Consider the following 18918-nt stretch of genomic DNA (forward strand, 5'->3'; position numbering starts at 1 on the left):
AAAACTGCGGACCTGCCCGCTCTGTCCCTAAAGGTGTGGGTGCAGACCCCTGTGAAAGTAAAAAAGGTGCAAGTTTATTCTAAAAATCTCACTTTGGGTTAATTCTAGATGATTCTAGAAGGAATTTTGACGTGGATTGGCCGCTCTTAGGTGGTTCATGCATCCCAAAAGAGAAGGAGCTAATCCCTTGATGAGAGGAGTTATCCCTTTGAAGGAGGGCTTTATCCCTTTGAAGGAGGACCTAGTAACTTCCCTCCATTGCACTATAAATTCAGGCATTGGGCTGGTTGCTAGAGAGGTTAGAAGCTGAAGATTTTTGAGGGTAAATGCTGGTGAAATTAAGACTTCCTAGTTGAGCTTGAGAGGAGAGATCACATGCCTTTTTGGCTTCATTGGGAAAATAGTGAAACTTGTCAAAGTAGAGGAGACTTCTTGCTGGACCCTGGGAGGAGCTTGTACAACATCAAGGCACAGGTTTTAAAGTTCTTCTTTGATTTGAATTAATACAATCAGACTCATTTTTCTCAACAAATTGTCTCATGTCATTTGTTTCATGAATTCCTTGACTTTCATGTTAAATATGTTTTATGATATTGGCTTTTCAGGTGCTATTTAATTTGTTTGCTTGTTTGTGTTTGCAGATTCGCGACAAGGGAGCTCATTTGGATCGAAGGAGCGAAGGCTTCCACAAACTTGCGTTGGACCTAAGGTAGGCCTAAAACACTTGTTTGCCTTTGTTTATAAAAGCATATTTAGAGAAAGATAGTGTGTGATTGGTTTGCTTGTCATTAGGTCTTCTTTAGATTCTAGGAAGGTCTATCTTGTCCGCAAGATCGACTTATTCCGTGTGACAAAATGGCGACTCCACTGGGGACTTGATTTTTTCCTTGTTTTTACTTTGACCTGAGAAACTGTGTTTTTGTTTCTGTTTTTGGCTTGTTGTGTGTGGAATTGGGTGGAAATTGTAGATCCAGGGTTATTTTTCGTTTTTCATAACTTTGGGAGAGGACCGCACCCTAGCCTTTTGACACAGTGCGTACTTATCCACACTTTTGCTTTTAGCACAGAGCGGTACCGCACCTGTGTTAACTGTGGGCCTGCGGACCCTGTCAAAATTTTGAAAAACCTAAGATTTCCTCTGTTAGTCAGCTTAGTTTTTGTTTAGAAGTTATTATCCACTGCCCAGACCTGCATATAACCTGTCAGAAGCTTTCCTTAGGTTGATTTCATTGGTGTTAGGGTTTTAGGTGAAATTCCTAGGAGTTTTGCTTGTTGGGTTTGTTTTTCATTTTGGTCTTGTAGTAGCTCTAAGCTTAGAAGCTGTAGGAACCTCAGATCACCTTGGTCTCTACTAGCCTTCTTATGAGTCTGACCATTTATGAAATCTACCCTTGTTGAGGAATCCGCTTTGTGTTTTCTCTTTACAAAACTTTGAAAAGCTTGTGTTTAAAAGTTTGGATTTTCATTTTTAAAAAGAAAACAAAATTGGTTGTTTTTGACTGATTTGTGATTCTGCATAAATTGGTCCTTAGTTTACATCTAGCTAAGTAAAACATCCTTAAAAAAGACATCTGGTAGGCTTTGACTTCAAAAAAGTTTTTATAATTTATAGATATTAAAGTTAGTCGTTTGCATAGTTTTGAGTGTTTTATAAAAAATAAAAAAATCTCTTTTGGAAAAAGTTTGTTTTCGTAGTGGTTGAGTGCTTTGAAAAGAAAAGGGAAATTTTTGTGAAAATAACTAGTTGTCTCATTTTGAGTGCATTGGAAAGGACAAAAGCTCTTCTTTTAATTTGTTTGTTAAGAAAGATTTGTGTTTACAAAGTATTTTCATTCTCAAACTCTTTCCTAGCTAGAAGTTCATCGAAGGGAAAAGATTGTTTAAATCATCTTAGGTGCATTTTTAGTGATTTTGAGTCGAGTCTTCATACCACGAGTTTCATCTCCGCACCTTTTGACTTAAATAAAAACCAATAAAAATAACGCTTAAAGTAAAATTCATCTAGTAACATTTTTATTTCTAGGGCTCTGATACACCAACATAGCTTAGGCTAGTGTCTTGGAGTAAGAGAGTAATTAACTCTCCAAGACAGTAAAAACAAACAAGTAGCTATATCTTGTGGTAGGGAAGAAATCCAATTGTTGATTTTATGCTCTGGGAAAGCTCCTCTTAAAGGAGAAGCACGAGATTAAAGGAGAAGCACGAGATCGTGTCCGAACCAGTGTGGGAATCAATCCTTCCTCATTGGGAACGACACCAGATATTCACATATTAAAAACGGTAAACCTCGGATTAACCATTGTCGAGGAGCCTGGGGTCACTTGTTGGTAAACCTTGGATTATGTCAAGGAGCCTTCAAGGGGATTGAGCTTGCTACTCTGCCCTTGCGTGCGTATCGGATCGTAGACTGTTGCCCCAGGTATATTTGTTTCAGTTGGTAACCTTAGTGGCCATATTCTTTAGGATTCTTCCTAAGGTGACAGTGGTGGGAAGATCCCACTGTACCTAGAGCAGACGTCGGCTAGACTCACTTGGATTTTCTGGGGGGTTCTCTTCACTCGAAACGGTTAAGTGGAGGAACTTGTGGCAGTCTATTCATTAAGCAGGTTGCCGGGGTAACTGTTCCAACCGCCATTTCTGTATTGAACTCTGCGACGTTGGATTTCATCACCAACTAGTGTTTTCAGTATGGAAAGTTACTGTTTGTGTGTGTTTGATCTCCTAGATTCTTTAGGCGTGTGATTCAAATTTGTTTGGTTCTTTAGAGGCTTTAGGTGGTTTTCATTGAGATTTTACTTTGTTTGCGTGTGAAGTAGTTAAAAGTTTTTAACCATGGCTGAATTACCGAGGAAGTCCCATAGACTTCGGGGCCAACCTCCTGAGTTTTCACCAAGCCAGCCTGAAGGGTTGAAAGTCCTCGTAACTCCTAGAGACAGTAGAGTTGGGTCACCTGAAGAAGGAGAGTCTTCTTTGGTGGTACATCCTGATTTTCAAGCTTTAGTAGCAGATTATAATCCACAATCAGTGTCTGTTTCCGAAGTTACTGGTAGCTTTTCGTCTACTAGTGATATAGGTGAGGAACCTGAAATATCCGAACCTGAAAGTGAATTTGCTGCTACTCCGACATCGGGGTTTGCTTCTCCAGCTTCTAGTGGTCCTGGTTCACCTAGGGTAGAAAGAATAATCACCCAAGATCTTCCTTCTGGACTTATAGCTATCGAAGAACTTGCTACTCCGGAAGAAGAAGTAGGCATCCCTATCCTTGAAAATCAACCTGCTATTGAGCTAAGGGAGCGTGAATCAATTTTTTACAGTCCACCTAGGAGCAGTGCTTGGTATCTTTCTTTGACTAATTTCTTAGAAAACCCAGGGTTAAGTTTTTCACCACCTCGTGTTCCTTATCACCCAACACCTAGAGGTTATTATCCTTCGTTAAATATGTCAAGACAGTCGTCCATGTTTATTCAATCGCCCGGATCCTTTTTGTACGGTGGTCCTTTTGTTCCCTTTGGGTATCAGTCACTTTCTGGTACTTTTTCAGGAGCATCTCCTCAACCCATTGAACAAGGGTTATTAACTGGAAGCAATGGTACTAAGCCGTTGAGAGTAGAAGATATTCTCATGATGTCAGGTTCTATTCCCAATCCTCAACTTCAAGGTGGCCAGTTATCGCCTGGGGGGCAGCCTCAAAATCCTCAATTATCGCCTGGGGGGAAACCTTAAGGTACCCAATTTGCGCCTGGGGGGCAACCTCAAGGACAGTACATACCTACGGGACAGTACGTTCCTCAAGGTCAACCCCAGACTCAATATGTACCCCAAGGTCAACCCCAGTATCAATTTATACCTCAAGGTCAACCCCAGTATCAGTACGTGCCTCAAGGGTATCAACCCCAAGGTCAGTACTCGAACCAAGGTTTCCAACCACCCTCCGGTCAATCATATGTTCAAGGAACGGGAAATGTACCTTTGAATTATCAATCCTACCCTCAACCCGGTTATGGTCCTCAATATTCTCAACCTGTTATGGGTCCGTACCCCAGAATGAATTTAGTGTGGGATCCATCGCAAACTCAACAGGTGTTGCAGCCAAATGTACAGTTGTCATCTCAAACTGGACAACCCTTAGTTTCTGGTACACCCCAGCAACCTGTCCAGTCTAATATTCAAACTTCTGTACCTTCGGTAGTTTCTCAGCCTGGGCCTAGTACGCCTCGTACTCCGCCTCAAATGACTGCTACAACTGCCGCAACATCTGTTCAATCTACCCCACCTACTTCCGGAGTATCAACAGCTCCGGTTTCTACTGTTCCTGTATCTACTCCTCAGACATCTTTACCACCGTCTGGATCCACGATTCAAACTTCGGTTCAGATGCCTATAGGACAACCTGGTTCAAGTATGGTTGTCACAAGTCAACCAAAATTTACTTATCAACCGTACCAGGGACAATACCAATTCGGTCCTGCTGTGAAGAAGCTAGTCTATCAGTATCAACCGTACCCTGGGTACACATATCAACAACCTCAGCAACCCCAGTACGGTCCGGTTAATCTTGGTTTTTCGGGAGGATACAATATCCCAAATGCAATCCCTATTCCTAGTTATCCTGGATATCCTCCTCTTGGGGCTGGTCTCATGACTCAGATTTTTAGGGACCCTAATCGTCAGTTACCGTTTATCGCAACTTTGGACTTGCCTGACTTGTCGCGCCTAACAAACGATCCCATTAATTATCTTCTGTTTTGGCTGCCAATGCCGAATAAGTTGCCTAGTGATATTCCTAAGTTCGAAGGCAAATCAGGAGAGGACCCGTCGAACCATGTGATGACTTATCACCTCTAGTGTGCGTCTAACTCCATTTCAGATGATTCAATCCGTCTAAGGCTTTTCCAGCACACTCTAATTGGTCTTGCGGCCAAGTGGTACATTGAGTTACCGCGAGGCACTTTTTATAATTTTAGTTAGTTAGCTACCTCGTTTCTAACTCATTTTCAGTTGCCAGTCAAATATGACAATGGCACGGAATTACTAACTTCATTAAAGCAATCGACGTCCACTTACATTTCAGATCATATTCATGAATGGAGACGTTGACGGCGTTTAGTGAAGGTTTTTATTCCGGATCAGATCTTGGCTGAATGGTTTGTAAAGTCTTTGTTGCCAAAGATCACTGAAGATGTAGCTAAAGCCAGAGTTGTTACTGAGGAGCAAGTAATTTCTCAAGCACAGTACCTCGACTTGGTCTATACTCAGTCAGGTACGTTACACGAGAAAATCCCTGATCTTCCCAAGCAAAATCAAATCGCTGCAGCTCCTTCGGGATCTCATGCCGTCGATGGTATGATTGGTACGGTTAACACTAAGAGTAAGAAGAAGTCTCCCAAGAATTCTTCTCCTATCATAACCTTGCTTGATTCCCCGACAGGAGATTCTTCCGCGGAGATTTCCGCCGATATTCACATTGTAGAGTCATCTACAGCCAAATCAAAATCCGGTGGGAAGAAGAAAGGGAAGAAGAAAATAAAATTGACAAAAATTCAAAGGAGAAACTTGAAAAATCAGAATCCAATGATGAAAAATGCAAACCTCGTTATCCTTGTCTCATTTGTGACGACGAACATTTTACAAGAGACTTCCCTCATCGTGCAGAGGTTGCGAAGATTGTCAAAGGTTCCCAAGCGCCTGCTGTTTTGAAGGATCCTTTTCCAAGTCAAGACAGTAAGATGATAGGTTCTTCTTCGAATGCCAATGAAGAACCCATACTGATGATGTCCCATGTTAGGATTGCGACTCGATCGCATGATTATGGTAGTAAAAGTCCTATTGATGGTAAAGAAGCAGAATCTTCTCATTCTAATCCATCAACCTCAGCTCCCGGTTCCGATCCACTACAGATCGAGAAACCTAATCCAGACTTGGTAATCAAACAGCCCGCCAAGGTTATACTTCGAAAGTTAGCGTTCAATCCACATGCGAGAGCAGCTCAGAACTATAACATTGTTGAGGATTTAGCTGTTTCACCCTCAGCAATGTCGGCTTTGGAAGTGCTGCAATCATGTCCAGCACAGTGGAAATTACTTTTGTCGGCTATAGGAGCTGTTGACGTTCAAGACTCGAACCTAATAATTTTCGATCTAGAAAATAGTACACCGCGCTTACCTCATCAAATGGCTTTCCAGATTCCAGTGATAGTAAAAAATAGGCCTATTCATCGGACTGTGATTGATGAGGGAGCCTCAACGTGTATTATGTCGATACAGTGTTGGAGATTGCTTGGTTCTCCTTCGCTAAATCAATCCCCAATGATTCTAAAGGCCTTTGATGGCTGTGGGTTTCATCCTTTTGGCATTCTACAGGATTTGCCTATAGGGGTTGAAGGAAAAACCGTTAATCTAGATGTGGAGGTGGTTGATGCCCCTCTAGATTACAACCTTCTCTTGGGTCGTAGTTGGTCTTACGCTATGACAGCTGTCGTTTCGTCGGTCTTTCGGGTTATAAAGTTTCCACATAATGGAAAGATCGTAACAATAGACCAGCTGGCTTACTTTTCATCCGACCCAGCCTCTTCTGAAAGTATTCAGCATGTCGGTAAAACGACTATCCCGTATAAGGATGTTGGAGTAGGACTAGTTAAAGATACCGGTTTACTGGGAACTTTTCCTTTTCCTTCGATCAACGCATCGTCTTCATTTGCAACCATTCATATGATTACGTCAGACACCATTGTTTATGATGATCCTTGGATCGTTCCTTCTGAATCTGAGATAGACTCATTTGGTGATGTCATGCCTTTGAGTCCATATGAAATTGCGTATGAGGTCGTGCAATCGTTTACCGACCCATCTTCAAACGAAATTGACTTAATGAATGTGGTCCGTGAAGAATCACTTTTCACATCAAGCTCGGATTCAATCACATTTTCTACACTTGTTCACTCTGATGAGAAAATTCGTGAAATCCTATGTGTAGATGATTTACCATGGGAAGATCTCCATCATAGATCTTCTTTTTTACCCGAGAATGATCATTTTGAAAATGATTTTTCATCAATCTTTACGACTGAATATGTCAAGGAACCTCAGAATCCAATGAAACATCCTAATTCGGAGTTAAATTTGGGAAACATCTCTCGAAATATTCCTATTGACATTTTGGTTAAGCCTGGAATTGTCGAGAACGTTCATATAGGTGTCTCATGTACAGAAAACGAAATTCAAATATATTCAGCCCTATTTCAAGAATTCCGCGACGTGTTTGCTGGTCCTATGAGGAAATGCCAGGAATTGATCCCGCGATTGTTGTTCATGAAATCAAGACTTACCCGGACGCTAAACCCATTAGGCAACGTTTGCGTCAGATTCACCCAAGAAAAGCTGCTGCAATTAAAGCAGAAGTTGAGAAATTACTCAAAGCAGGTTTCATTTATCCGATCCCGTTAACGGATTGGGTATCGAATATTGTTCCGGTTAACAAAAAGCAAGGGACAATAAGAATATGTATCGATTATAGGGACATTAATCGAGCCTGTCCAAAGGACAATTACCCAACTCCCTATATCGATCAAATCATTGATGATTGTGCCAGCAGCGAAATATTCTCCTTTATGGATGGTTTTTCTGGATACAATCAAATCAATATTCTACCTGCCGATCAACCAAAAACGACTTTCATTTGTCCATGGGGGACATTTGCTTATTGCAAATTACCTTTTGGACTCAAGAATGCTGGAGCAACTTTTCAAAGGGCCATGTCTTATGCGTTTCATGACATCAAGCACATTGTGCAACCCTATCTCGATGATTTGCCTGCTCATTCATTACATCGAGCTGATCACCTCGTCCATTTACGAGCAATCTTTATGAGGTGTAGGCATTATCGGATTCGGTTGAATCCACACAAGTGTGTTTTCTGTATAGAAACGGGTCGATTGCTGGGGTTTGTTGTTTCAAAAGCCGGCATTTGCGTCGATCCCTCGAAAGTCGAAGCTATTGTCAAATTGCCTCCTCCTTCGAGTCTTCGCCAACTCCAAAGTTTGCAAGGGAAAGAAAACTTTTTACGACGATTCATTCCTAACTACGCCGAGGTTACAAAGGGTTTTACCCGGTTGTTGAAACAGAATACTCCATCCTATTGGGGTGAGATAGCTCAGAAATCTTTTGATGCACTAAAACACGCATTGACCCATGCACTGTTATTGCATCCTCCCAACTACAATCAGGATTACTTCTTGTAACTCGCCGCCTCTCATTCCACCATTGGAATGGTCTTAGTTCAGGAAGATGAATTTGGTAATGAACATGTGATATATTACCTCAGTCGCACTTTAAATCCAACTGAGTTAAAATACTCACATGTGGAGAAATTGGCATTGGCAGCTGTTCAAGTTGTCCAATTTTTTCGTCACTACATTTTACTACGTAAAACTACAGTAATTTCTGATTGCAACCCTATGATCTACATTTTGACCAAGCAATTGCTAGGGGGCAAATACTCTAAATGGATTGTTATCCTGCAAGAGTTCGGCTTGGAATTTGAAAAATCTAAGTTTAAGAAATCTTTAGTTTTTGTGGAGTTAATGTGTGACTTCCTGCGTGCTGACACGGAGACTGTGGCGGAAGAATCCTTGTTTCTAATCAGCACTTTAGATCCATGGTATGGGGATATCATCATTTATCTCCAGACTCAATCCTTTCGGCCAGAAATTTCAAGGTCGGAACGTCGGAAAATACGATTCCAGTCCCAACAATTCAGGATTATTGGAGATACTCTTTATCGCCGTGGGGCGGACTCTATTTTTCGACGTTGTTTAACTCACGAGGAAGCTGAAAGGGTTCTAAATGACTGTCACTCTAGAGCGTGTGGCGGTCATATGTCTGGGTATGTCACAACCCAAAAGATATTGCGCGCTGGCTACTTCTTGCCGTCTTTGTTTAAAGATTGTATTACGGCGGTCCGAAAATGCCACAACTGCCAAATTTTTGATCGAAAGATGCGCGCTCCACCTACTCCTCTCCACCTTATAATTGCCGTTGGTCCTTTTGCTAAATGGGGTATCGATTTTATTACATGTAACCCTCACTCGGCTAGGGGGCATGCGTATATCATCCTTGCGGTAGATTATTTTACCAAGTGGGCCGAGGCGATGCCTACATTTTACCAAGTGGGCCGAGGCGATGCCATTAGAAATCCAGTGTTATTGAGATTATTTTTGGGAGTGCGTCTCTTGGAACGTGAATTTGATTATATTGAATATCAGCATATTCCAAGATCTTTAAATACATTAGCAGATGCAATTGCTTCTCGAATGTTAAGTAGACATTTGCAATAATCATACATGTAAATTTAAAACCATTCCATAACATGATTTACAAGATAAGCCGGTAATAGTGATATATATATATATATATATATATATATATATATATATATATATATATATATATATATATATATATATATATATATATATATCTAGGAGTGTGTCAAAAAATACATCGTCCTCGATCATAGGTTGAAAAACACCTTATGATCGGCAAAAATGATAAGTACAAAAAACAAAAATGTCATATGTACCCACAATAGGCGATCATCCTATCACTGGTGATGATCTCGATAAGAAACCACTGCACGAGCCACCTTGCAAAGGAACCTCTTAAAAGGTCCTGGGACCCCAATCACATAGCGCTGAAGTCGACGAGGAATGTCATCTATGGTGGTCTCCGAAATATCTCCTGTCAAGCGCTCTAGATGACTCTCCAACTTGGCCAAAACCTCTGCTGATTCGTCCTGTGGGGCTGGCGCGGCTGCAACTGGTTGTTTCCTCTCATAAGGCCAGAGAGCGGCTGGTCGCTGTGGACCCACATCTGCATTTGAAACTTTTACTATCAGTTTTGGGACGATAGAAAAATAATAAAAAAAATTAAAATAGGAAAATGTTGAAAATGATTTTACCTGAGTCATCCCATTGCTCTCCTGGTGGAAGAGCCATGTCTGGGTCACCACGAAAATCTACCCCAGCGTAAGGGAAATCCTGAATAGAAAAAACCTGGTTTTCCAACCATTGGAAATACTCAGGTTTGAATCGAACAACCTCTGTCCCCTCGTCCGGATGACGAGCCATAACTGCGACCCATCGCATCAGTTTGGGCTCTCGAGGAAGCCCAGCTCCAACAGTAAGGTGCTGCGGGATCAACATAGGAACCCTCTCCAGACCAAAGCTCACAACCAAAGCCCCATAACCAAAGGTCTTTAGTTGTCTGTTCTTGGCTCTGGTCAGTTGGCCTTTCACATTGACCAACACAGCATCGCACCAGTTGAAGATGGTGCCTCGAAAGCAGTCAATTGCCATCCGCATCTGGGATCCGGTGGCGATATGTAATGCGGCACTCCCGCAAAGTTTGGTGACAGTAAACACGATCACTATGAGTTCAGGAAGGGATATGGTTTTTATGTCTATCCCTTTGTCTCTAGCCTGGCTGTTGCAGAACTCTAGCTGGAGGCTATCAACAGACTGGCCACCTGGCCTAGTTCCGAATAGAGTCAAGTCTTCGCCTCTCTTAGGCAAACCGGTCAAGAAATATATGTCTGTCGGCTCGATTTCGAGCTGGTGGTCACCAATGAAGAAGCATCGGTCCTGTATGCTCCATCTGTCAACCAGCCACTGTAAGAAATCCACCTGGGCCCTCATGCCAGGTATGGCCCAAAATTTGTACAAGCTGCAGGCCTTCAATGCATCGATCGAAGGTTGGTGATTCAACGTGGCTAGATCCACGTCCTCATGCTCTCGTTCACGCCAATCTAGCATGATATACTCTCTGCATCAAGCAAAAAGACAAATTAGAATGCTAGAAATTAATTTGTTTGGGCCAAATTTGAGAATTTTTGGGTTAAAAATCCTTGCGGCGAGGACCACACCCTCTGGGTTAGACACAGTGCGTGGGTCCGTACCTTGCCTACATGGAAGGTGCGGACCCCTGACTTTTTCCCCATTGAGAAAAGTCGGGGTCCACGGGCTGGCAGTGTTATGCCTGTGGGCCCCCACGCGCGGGTTTTAAGCCTAAAAACCCTCCAAAAAATGAAATAAAAGCCTAAAACAAGAAATGAAATGGTTAAAAATGAAGAGTGGGATGATGTGGATTACCTGGAGAAGACGACGTTCGATTCCGACGGTTGGATTTTCCGCAATCTTCACGGGAAGTTTTCTGGACAAAAGCACTATTTTCTCACCCAAAACTCAAACGGTAAAAATGAATTGACGAAAGCCCTTTTTATAAGTTTTTTGAGTAAATAAATTGCAAATTTGTTTATGTTTCACTTTGGAAAGGTATTTTTGCAACATTTTTATCCATTTCAAACAGGTATGAGTAATGTTTGCGTTTTTGTTCAGGATAACGGATTATTCAGGCGAAATCTATCATTTTAGGCGAAAAACATTCAGAGTCACCTTTAAGCTCTTTCCTGACTCCTGAAACATGAAAAGATTGCCGAGTTTTTTCTTTTAAACTCGTTAAAACGGAACTAAAAGACGGTCCACTTACAGCTCTTTTCTGACCGTAAAAACATGAAAAGATTGCCGAATTTTTGTCGTTTCGAATTCGATATTGGTTATAAAACGATGTGTCGTTGATCGCTTTTTTACTTTTTCGGATCAGGGGCACTAATTACGAAAAGTACTCCTTGGTCGTAAAGATCAAGCGGTTCTCTCAAGTATTGTTTTATAATTTTTCGGGCTTGGGAGACACAAATTTACGAAAAAGGTCAACCTTGGAGTCTTCTTAAGTTTTTTCAGACTCTCTAAAATTGAAAAACGCTGAGTTTCTCCTATACTGGACTCGTTAAAATTTCACAGTAAAGGACCTGTTCAATTACAAACAGGAATGAACCACTCTTTCTTAGGGTTCGAATTTAAACTAAGTTGGACTCATCCGAAGGATGAGCTTATAATCAAGCAAATGTTATTCTCCTCAAGCTTGTCAAAAATAAAGAGGTACTTGCCAGAAATGGTGGGGGAAAAGAGAGAAAAATGAGCCTGTTTGTCATACTTTGTAACCACTCTTGAACACGACACTTTTATTCACCTAGGTTGGGAAATCCTTAGCCTAACAGTTGATCAAACCACATTGAAAGTCTTCAGCTGGTTTCTGGGTATTAACTTTGGGTCAATTATCACCAAACCATTTGTTGTGTCGTTGTGTGTTCAAGAGGTCACTGCCAATAAGCCATTCATCTGCAAAATATCTGTCATCCATCTTGACCATCCCTGAGTCAGTCTTTGCAACTAAATTTCTTCAACTTGATCTATGATTTTCGTGTTGTGGGCTTGCTTGTGACGGATCACTTTCTATCGACTTCAGCTCATTATCTAGAAAGATGATTTAGAAATCGTCAGTACCTTGGGATCTGCATGCCTCAATGGCAGGTTTCTCGCCTTTGACGACAAGTTGCATCATTGACCTTCGATCAAAGGATTCCGTGACATGTTCGACATCAACACATTTATTCACATCTCATGGATTGTACTGGGTAATTTGAGAGCCATTGACATCACTGGTGGTTTCTCTCACACTTGTTAACAGTTTACATCATTGACTGGTAATCAAGTGGTTTCTACCATGTTCGACTCCAACACATCCATTCGCATGGATAGAATCGTACTGTTTTGGGAAGTAGAAATGAAGACCCTGGATCTAGTTTCCACAATCCAGGCTGCGAGGAATTTTGTATTCATTATATAATGGAATATTCATAAACAGATGGCTGTGTCCATACTGTGTCCACATGAGTCTATACTTGTGATGTCTTACAAGATCATTCTTGTATCAGAGCAGTAGTTAGTTTTCTAAGTCAGTTTTGATCTGAGTATGGGAATGCCTACCTCAACGATGATATGATCTCATATATATATCTTGCATTGAATGTTTTTACAGGTTCCAACCGGGCTCTCCACAAGATGATCCTCGAAATAATAAAGTACTTCACTCTTCCTAAATGATAAATGAAATCCTCATCTACTGCAGACTTCGCACTTTAGGGGGCAATTTGTTACACAAAAATATCGTCACTATGATTATTTGCAGTCAGTATGGGTCTATCATCACTTGTATTGTCCTCCTAAGCAAGTCTCAGACCTCAGCTCTTCAAGTCAAGCTTTGAAAATGAGAGAAAGACATTGAAAATCAATAAAGCTCTGGTTCCGCACTTTCTCTCACTGTTTCCTGCGGTCTCGCACCTTCTGTTTACAAAAACTGCGGACCTGCCCGCTCTGTCCCTAAAGGTGTGGGTGCGGACCCCTGTGAAAGTCAAAAAGGCGCAAGTTTATTCTAAAAAACTCACTTTGGGTTAATTCTAGATGATTCTAGAAGGAATTTTGACGTGGATTGGCCGCTCTTAGGTGGTTCATGCATCCCAAAAGAGAAGGAGCTAATCCCTTGCTGAGAGGAGCTATCCCTTTGAAGGAGGGCTTTATCCTTTGAAGGAGGACCTAGTAACTTCCCTCCATTGCACTATAAATTCAGGCATTGGGCTGGTTGCTAAAGAAGTTAGAAGCTGAAGATTTTTAGGGTAAATGCTGGTGAAATTAAGACTTCCTAGTTGAGCTTGAGAGGAGAGATCACATGCCTTTTTGGCTTCATTGGGAAAAGAGTGAAACTTGTCAAAGTAGAGGAGACTTCTTGCTGGACCCTGGGAGGAGCTTGTACAACGTCAAGACACAGGTTGTAAAGTTCTTCTTTGATTTGAATTAATACAATCAGACTCATTTTTCTCAACAAATTGTCTCATGTCATTTGTTTCATGAATTCCTTGACTTTCATGTTAAATATGTTTTATGATATTGGCTTTTTAGGTGCTATTTAATTTGTTTGCTTGTTTGTGTTTGCAGATTCGCGACAAGGGAGCTCATTTGGATCGAAGTAGCGAAGGCTTCCACAAACTTGCGTTGGACATAAGGTAGGCCTAAAACACTTGTTTGCCTTTGTTTATAAAGGCATATTTAGAGAAATATAGTGTGTGATTGGTTTGCTTGTCATTAGTTCTTCTTTAGATTCTAGGAAGGTCTATCTTGTCCACAAGATCGACTTATTCCGTGTGACAACAATGATAATTGATTTTTGTCTAGCCATATTTTAGCATACAAACGACATTTTTCAAACGTGTAAAAGTCTTCACATACCATCTAGTTTGGGCAGTCATGGATATAAGTTATGATTGTCGAAGAGAATCAAAACTGCCCTTGCCTTGTCTTCTCATTTCTTTTTACGTGCTTTTCCATTAAGAGTAGTAGGCTTGAAGGTGAATAGCCACCATATCACTACGAGTGTGACTTTTCAAAAACTCATTAAAAATCCATACATTAATTATTCAAAGAGTTAGAAGGTTATTTGGGAAAGTCAAAATATAATTATTTATTAATCCAATTGATACCAAGAAATCGTTGAACAAGGCCCATACAATTAAAAATCAGATTCCAAGTCCTCCTTGTAAAAGTTGACTTACTAGACATTAGATACTATAATATAAAGTGAATTATCAAAAGAGCTATATAAAGAAGAAAGAATAAGGTGAAGCACCAAAAAAAAAAAAAAAGATTAATATTAGAATCTAAAATTATACCAAATTCTTTCAAGGAAAAAAATATTAAAGGTTTCTTAGTAAAAGTTGAAGGGGTAATAAAGTGAAGTCCTATAAAGGGATTACTTAAAACCTTAAGTTCATCTCGACAAATAAAAATGGAGTTAATTGCTAATGAGAAAGAAATTGAGTCTAATTCAGAAATGAAAGAGGGAAGATTTCCAAAAACTTTTAGTATATGTGTTGGTGCGCTATTTAAAATCAAAGGATCACTTGCGGGAAATGATGTTATCATCTCTATTGATCCTACTCAAAATAATAATTATGTTTGTACTAAATGTGCTAACCAATTAGTGATTCCTGAATCAAATATAATCGAATTTTTTTTTGTTGACACAAGTGACAAACAATACAACATAAGCAATCTACAACTAAGTATTGGAGACTATACTTTTGTCTCACAATTCATAGTTAAAACCTTATTTTGCGACAATAGTGATATAGTTTTGGGTTCGTCCTGGATCGAATCATTAGGACCTTTTATCCTAAATATGAAAAACAAGTTTTTGACATTTTCATACAAAAAGAAAAAAATAACATTACAAGATGTTATAGTGAGGCCAGAGTCCGTACGCCAGAAGATATGCAAGATATTGCAAAAATAATTTCTCAAGAAGGTAAAAAAGTAATGCAAAATATGCAAAGGGAAATTGACAAAATCACCACTAAAAAAACTGAAAAAGTTACTTGCCTCAAAGATCACAACGAGAAATTATTGATGCAAATTAAGAAACTTAAAAATGAAAAGAAAATGTTGAAAATAAAATTAGAAGAACTCAACATAGAAAACATATCAAAGTCTTCAAATGTAGCTGACCAAGTTGAAGAAAGAGGAATGAATACTGATACAATCAATATCAGAACTCAAGAAAATGTCAACCTAGTTGAAGGGAAAACATATTCAAATGTTTCAGTTCGGATGAGGAAAAACCCAAGTGAAGATTCTATAACCAACTCGACGACATCAGAACTTGAAGTAAATAAAAATATTGCCTCACATATGATAAGGGAAAGACAAACCAAAATAATTCCTTATCTACACCCAAGGCACAAGAACACACATCTTAATCAATTTACAAATCCATATCACATAGAACATAAACAAAAAAATTATGTTCTGAAGGAAAATGATGTTAGCACAATCCAGTCTGATGATAAAAAGTTATCTCAGTTATCAAGTAATTGCCAAGTCTCACAGAAGATTAATTTAGGATGGTTTGATCCCTTCTCAGTGCGACAATTTTTTTATCACTTAGAGGATCATATCATCTTGTTTCGATGAAGATGACAGTTTTGAGATAAGAAGACATTTGAACAAAAAAAAGAGATAAAGCCTTTGATTAGTAAGATTTGAGGACAAAGTCTTTTTGAGGAGGAAGACAATGTTATGTATAAAATATATATACAAAATAGTAAAAATAATATAAATAATAATAGACATAAACAATGATTAATTAACTAATAATTAGTAGGGAAGAGGCATGTCTCTACATACATGATTGTTCGTGAAAGGGTACTTACTTGGTTATATATACAGGACCCTCGCTCTCAATTATATCATCATTCTCATTCATACGTTTTAGTATATATATTCTTGTATCTCAATGGAGATCTACATATTCCAAGTCTTCTGGAGTATTTAACTTGAAGAATGAACTTTGCTCGTTCCACCCAACCCCATACCGCCACCATGTTAGGCACCAACATGGGTGTGGGAAACCAAGGTGGCAACCAAAGTAACCCCACAAGAGGAACCTCTACCGCTATGATCACTCCTACTCCAATGCTTCCCTTTATGGCTGGTTTGAGCCTCCCAGATTTCAACCAGCTCATCAATGACCCTCTTCTCCGTGACCCGAGTTAGCTTATTATGCCTACCAATCTTCCTTTTGACATCCCCAAGATCCAAGGTAATCCTGGAGAATATCCCACAAATCATGTTCGCTCATTTCATATGTGGTGTTCATTTAATTCCATCACTGAAGACTCCATTCATTTTTGTTTGTGCCAATGCACCCTTACTGGACTTGCTGCGCAATCCCACCAGTGAACTGCCCAAATGGATTGCGCATTTCGCAGATCCAGCAACCAGTCCAGGCTCCCAGTCAGCCCAGACTGCCTTTTGCATAGTTTTGGCAGTTAGTCACTCAGCCTCCCAGTGAAATTTGCACAATATTGCTCATTAGTTTCCTAGGTATGAGCTGTGTCCTTCCCCAGATTTCATCTGTTTTCACTGACATGTTTCTTGCCATGCATGCTACTTGTTTCCAGATCTTTCAGGTGTTCATCTGTCTTAATGGCTTCCAAGAGAACAAGATATCAGGACACTGATGGTATGGCAGCTGGCGTTGCAGCTGAGCATGTGTCCTCTGGTTTGCTGATCTATGAAGATACAAAGTTGTATCTAAAAATGGATATCAGACTGAAGTGGCAAGAGGTGAATGAAACATTCACAAGTACTTTTGGGGAAGACCTTGAAGACCATCAGGTGTACGTGAACATTCATAAGTCAGGTTTGTACCGGATTGCATGCAGATACCCCACGTTTCCATATGCGGACATGATTCACTGGATCGTCTGTCACACTGACCTCGAGACGATGACCTTGAACAATGTCAATGGGAAGAAGGTTGCAACCTTCTGGGCACGAGATTATGATGAGATGTATCATATCGATGATCCCATGACTATCATGACCCCTCCGTTTAGCTTGCCCAACAACAGTGGCCACTCTAGAGACATTATGAAGGATTGGGTAAGAAGCCAACTCGTTTCAGGATGACACCCAATCAGATCTATAAAACGAAGATATTGAGGAAGGCATACCAATACTTGGTCATATTTGCATGTCAACTGAGTGGCCAAGCAAGAACTGAGACCTTCCCTTAGAATTGGGTGGTTGTGCTGGACCAACTGGCTAGAGAAGGAAGACCATGCAACTGGTTCAACATACTGGCTCATTAGCTGAAGGAGCAAGTCATGAAGGTTTGACAATCGCACGAAGGCATGCATGCAGAAATTTACATGTCCGCCTACATTCTAGATGCAGTCTATGCCTGACATGAGTTCTCAGGCTTAGAGTGGGCATGGTCACTGGCTGAGACTGTTGTGAACACGTATTTCAAGCTATTCTCGAAATGCAGTTTCAGAGGAGTAATCATACGACTGGCCGTCCATCTTGTCAGCCCAGTGTACAGGTTGATATACGAACAGGATCCACCCTACATGTCAAAGGAAGCGATGAAGGCATTGTTAGGCATTGCAGATTGGTATGCCTCACCGTTCGGCGCATTCATCTAAGTGTTCAGTGTGGAGAAGCCTCTGCATGTTCTGCCAAATTCTTCTTTGGACGTGCTTGTCATGCAGGAAGTAGCATATCATGTCTCAGAAGGATTGACAGCTAGGCTGTAGCGGAAGAAGAAGGCACATTGGCCCACTCTTCCATTGCGGATTGGGTTATATGAGATCCGGATCATCAAGCGAGCAGATGTCGAAGATGAACAAATGAAGAAGTACCCATTCGACCTCTGAAGCTTCAATTCGTATGACCCACATTGCATTGTGGAGGATCACTGCATGAGAGTTCAGTTCAATTGGATCCATGGGGCATTTCATTGGGCTGAGGAAGACTCATGGAGGTATTGTTAAAATTACTCCAGATCCAATGAACAGGTCGGTTTCGCTGTAGAGTAGTTAGCACGACAGCATGAAGCAGCACCACGGAGAAAACCAACAGTAGCACCTGTAGTAGCAACAACAGAGGCAACAGAGCCAAGCATACCTATGCGCGACAAAGGGAAGAGAAATATTGTCGACTGCATGGAGGAGGAACAAAGCTACAAGTTTTGAGCAGATCCACTTGTAGAAAAAGAAGCTATGGCTATCCAACAAAAGAGGCAGTAGAGTGACAAGCGAATCGTGTGAAGGAAGAGGGATAAGAAGAGAATGGAAGAAGCGAAGAAGGAGTTGCATGAGCTGAGGGAGAAACTTTGGAAAGAACAAGAGCTGCACCAACAAGATAAGGAAGCACAACAACAACAAATTCAATAGGGGGTGCATCACGTGTAGATAGATGAAGCAACACCCGTACAAGTGGTTGATTCTTCTGAATAGTTAGCATCAGGCAAACATGTTGAACCATCGCAGGGGCAAGACTTTGCTCATAAGATAGAACAGAATCTTGAACAGTTGGATGCAGACATGCAGAAGCAGGAGTTGGAACAGGACACTGGCCTCATGCCTCACCAAAGAGAGGTCGACTCACCTGCTTCAATACACCCAGACAGT

The sequence above is a fragment of the Pinus tabuliformis genome, chromosome 3_1 (genome assembly GCF_031772625.1).
Source record: "Pinus tabuliformis cultivar Carrire ecotype Pingquan chromosome 3_1, CPIR1, whole genome shotgun sequence".
NCBI classification, from domain to species: Eukaryota; Viridiplantae; Streptophyta; class Pinopsida; order Pinales; family Pinaceae; genus Pinus; species Pinus tabuliformis.